At 33.0% G+C, this 4,998-nt stretch overlaps 1 protein-coding gene across 7 annotated transcripts in view; it reads right to left on the bottom strand.

The window, feature by feature from the left end:
- The window catches only part of ATRX (alpha thalassemia/mental retardation syndrome X-linked), a 304,287-nt gene that overhangs the window by 39,596 nt on the left and 259,693 nt on the right, over positions 1-4,998 (bottom strand). The window lies entirely within an intron of this gene.

Here is a 4,998-nt window from a genome sequence, read left to right as displayed (position 1 = left end):
GGAGGGAGGGAGAAACATTGATTTGATGTTCCTTTTATTTATGCATTCGTTGGTTGATTTTTGTATATGCACTGACCCAGGAGCATACCTGTAATCTTTGAGTAAGGAACACACTCTAATCAACTGAGCTATGTGGCCAGGGCTGGAGTAGCACTTTAAATAAAAAAAATTATGGTTAGTTCATTAATGAGTCTTTATTTTGCAGTTTGTGGAGGGACAGTAGAAGCACCCCTTCATTTAAAAAAATTACTACAGAGGTATCAACTGGCTATAAGGTAGACTATTCTTCTAAAATCATATTATTATTTAAGGAAAAAATCCTTGAATGTTAGAAAGGGTAAAGTTTCATAAACAAATGTACAGTGACATCATTTGAAGTGATTATCAATATGTATTATTTGAACATTATTATATTCCTTCTTGATTATAATTTATTTCTAGGGGATTTCAAACTTCAAACACCTGTCTCTTATGCAACCTAGCTGAAATTACTGCCTCTGGCCAGCCCCTAAACGTCTTTTAATCTTCTACTAATCTGTGACGCTAAGCTTAATCTTCTCCTAAGGATCGGGACCTCATATGACTCCTGTGATATTTAATTCTATATTGATTTCAGGTAAATGAATTGAGTATAATAGCAATATTAATAATAATTATGGAAACAAAATAGCAGCCAACATTTGAGCCCTTACTATGTGCTAGGCAGTGTACTTTACATGGATTAATTATCTCCTTTGTGAGGTAGGTCCTACTATCTTCTTATCTTATTGAGGGAAATGAAGCTTGGAAAGCTTATGTGTCTTGCTAAGATTACACCCTAAAAAGGGTGGTTGGTAGGTTACTTGGGAAAGGGACAGGACTTAAACCATTTGCTCTTTTTACTTGGCATCAACGACCCCAGCAAACACTGAATAGATTTTTTATAACTTATAAATAAATAGAATTAAAACAATTTCTGTAGAGTTTATTATGATTTCTAGTGATCTGTTTTTATTCAGATTTATGTCAGTGAATACAAATATATAAACTTATTTTAAGATGCAGAGAAGTAGGAAGCAATGACATTAAACCTCATATATACTTGCATGGCTCCTTAGAGGTACATGTCAACAAAAATTGTGGTCATATGCCACCATGTGGTTAATATGCTATAGGTTACTTGCCCTACAATTAAATGGGTCCTTTTGAACCTTTATTGTCAAAAGTAAATGTATGCAAATTCCTGAAATAGGTTGATTAGCTATTTTACACTTCACATCAAATTATTTTAATGAAATAAATTTCTCTCTAATGTTAAGTTTGAATAAGGTAAAGCCTTATATTACCATCTGCTGGCTTATAAAACTGTACAATAATATCTCTGTTCAGTAAACTATGTGTTGAGTTTTCAAAACTTGAATAAAGTACTAAAGACAAAGGGAGAAAATTGTACACAACATCAGGGTGGAGGAAAAAAAACCTAAAACCTCACTTTGGGTACTTTAAATCTTCATTTGTTCTCCTTGTAATTACCAACATACAGTCCACATTTAAAAAGACACGCGTAGTATAGTGCTAGAAAAAGGAAGAGAAAAAAAATTTCTATGCCAGTCTTATTGACTTTCATTTTCTTAATAAAGGGTACAGAGCTTAGGCTATATTCCCACTTAAGCATATTATGAAACATGACCTTGACCAAAATGTTCTTCTCTGATATCTGTGTAATTCCTAAGTTTATTAACAGAAAAGGTACCTGCCCTAACATAATTTATATAAACATTACCAGATGTTAGATATTATCTTAATATTTTAACAACAGTTAAGAATTACTCAACATATCTGTATCACTAGAAATTTGTGTTAAAACTATTCATAAGTTTAAATCATGGTGTAGTTTCAAAACAGCAGAGGAATATTATTATCCTGAACAACTAAAGATATGCAGACTATTGGTAGACATGATTTGGTAGATCCTAAAATCAGTATATGTATTAAAAAACAGGGTCACGAAAGCAGCAGTATCAACAATAGTAAAAAACAATGTGAGGATTTAACAAAATATAATTCATGGGATGGAGTGGTGAATAGAGCTAACATAGCTGGTTCAGTATATAGAACTGAGGACCCAAATTAAAGCTCCAGTTCCCTACTTTTCACACACCTGCTATGACAAACAAATCACTTCATTTCAATTTTATTGCTTGCAAAAGTAAGTCTAATTCTAACACCACTTTCAATGATCATTAAGAAACAATAAAAAGTCATTAAATATCACTGTAAAGGTGACTAAAATTTTGAAACAGGCCATATGAAAGTGCTAGCATTGTATAATTCACTATGGATGAAAGAAAAGGAGCAAAGAATAGCATTCTTGACTTTAAATAGCTGCAAAAGTAAAAAGACAAGTTAATAAATTGAGCCTGAGATATTAAATATAACTGAAAAGTGGAGAAGCAGAAAAAGTAAACAAGAACAGAAATACAGGAAGAGGAGTTATATAATAATGACTTAAAGAGGAAGTGATAAGGCAGAAAGATACAACTGAATTATCAAGTAAGTTGAAAATAAACACCTTCAGAACTATCAAAGGAAAATGGGGAGAAAAAACTCAAAAAGGCATGCAATTTAATTATTTTTCAGATAAATAGCAATTTGAGGGGGAAATGAAAATGTATTATTTTTAGCAGTCTTTCATCTTAAAAATTATATATAAAAAGGAAGGTGTTTGCAATTGTACCATAATAATAGAACCCAACTTTGAAATGTCTTTAAGAGCAGGCTGAAATACCAAGAAATTCCTCACTACAAATATCAAAAACACCTATTTGTACCCATTTTCAGAGAGGACCAATTTTCAAATTCTTGTTAAAGGAAATATAAATCAAATAGTAGTGGACAGAGTTATATAATATTCTAAATATAAGCCTAGGAAACAAAGTCAACATTTTTTTATTTAAAATAATTTTAATGTTGACATTATTGCAGGACTCCCTCTATCTCCTTCCCACCCCCTTTTTAGAGTACCTACTTTGAGCCTGGTACTTCTCTTATCCCAATGCTACCACCTTACTTCAGGACTGTATATTCCCCTCTCCTCTGGATAATTTTAATAGCATCCAAACAAGTATCTTAACATCCATTTTATTTTCTCCAATCTATTCTGCACACTAATACAGAAAGTGATTTTTCTAAAATGAAAATTTGATGTTGGTCCTGTGCTTAAAAATCATTAAATAGATCCCAAACATACAACACAATGTACAAATTCTTTAACTTCTATGGTCAGTCTTTGTTCTCACCTCTTCTCACACCCACCATTACTCTACCACTACTTCTTTACACTCCATTATGTTTAACTACTTGAGACTCCTAAACTTCACCATGCTATTTTATGCATGTTTTTTTTTCTTTGCTTCTGTTCTTGAAGGGCCTTCACCTTTTACCCTCATAGCAATGCAAACAGCTACCCACTTCTATTTTCAACATCAGTCAGTTCCCCATCCCAAACTTTTCCAAGAAAGAACCAAAAATTCTTTCCTTGGTGCCTGTACTGTTATCTATTATAGAAGCCATAATTTTTATTTTTATATTTATTTGCTTAGAAGTACACTCATTAGACTATAGGTTCCTTAGGAGCAGGAACCAAGTCTTAATTATCAATGTATACTTAGCAACTAGCATAATATTGGCACATCACAGATACCTGAAAAGTGTTTAATCAATGAATGAAAAACTAAGCTTCATTATTTAAATTATTTACTGCCTACAGATTTAAAGCTAAAACCTATTATCAGTTATTGAGTTATATCAATTATTTTCTTGAAATTTCTGATTTATTCCATAATCATTACCCTATCATATGTCCTCTTCTTGCATTTTACTGCCCGGCTAATTTTTCAAAAGCCTACATTCACATACAACAGCACCATTCATAAACTTATAATGAATACTATTTTAAATTCAAATACCTTCATTTACTTTCCATGGCTCTCCATAAGCTGGCCCCACCTTACCCATCCAATTTCAACTCTTCATCTGGCCAATTTATTCACCATACCTTATTTCTCTGGTATATAAATAACTTACCTTTCCTTTTGCCCAAGCTGTTTTACACCTCATTCTTTCCTAATATAATTATATACTAACCATCCTTTATGGGCCAAGTCTGACTTTTTCCATTAAAACTGTACCTGAATGCTCCATCCTCTGTTTTTTAACCATATACAGTAGGTTATAGGTCCTCAGGTTACGTCGGAGATCCGTTCCTACGGCACGACGTAACGCGATTTTTGCCGTAAGTTGGAACCCACCTATATAAGCACCTACGTCACTCACATGGAGCACATACACAGCAGTAATGAAGTGAAACAGTAAAAAAAATTTAAAAGAAAGATAACAATTCCTGACCTTTACTTGTGGTACATAAATAATAAAAAAAACATAAAGCACATATGTGCATATGTCAAGATGATGAAACTTTTTTTTTAATAAATACTATAAATGGGAGATGGCGATGTAACCACAAAACGACGTACATCGAGTCCAACATAACCCGAGGACTTTCTGTACAGTAGTCCACCCTTATCAACTGGGGAGATGTTTCAAGACTCCCAGTGGATGCCTGAAACTGTGGATAGTACCGAATCCAATATATACTATGTTTGTCCTATACATGCATGCCTTTGATAAAGTTGAATTTATAACCTAAGCACAGTAAGAGAGTAACAATGATAACTAATAATAAAATAGAACAATTACAATTATGTGAATGTGTACTGTATTGTACTTACCCTTCTTCTTGTAATAATGAGATGATAAAGTGCCTACCTGATGAAATGAAATGAGGTGAATGACTTAGGCATTGTGATGTAGTGTTAGGCTACTAATGACCTTCTGGCGATATATCAGAAGGAGAATCATCTGCTTTGGGTTATCCTGGATCATCAGCCTTGATAAAATGTTGATTTTGGGGGGAAATTTAATATTTTCAGACCATGGTTGACCGCAGGTAACCGAAAT

This window comes from Myotis brandtii, unplaced genomic scaffold (assembly GCF_000412655.1).
Source record: "Myotis brandtii unplaced genomic scaffold, ASM41265v1 scaffold509, whole genome shotgun sequence".
Lineage (NCBI taxonomy): Eukaryota > Metazoa > Chordata > Mammalia > Chiroptera > Vespertilionidae > Myotis > Myotis brandtii.
This window is presented reverse-complemented; position numbering and strand designations above follow the sequence as displayed.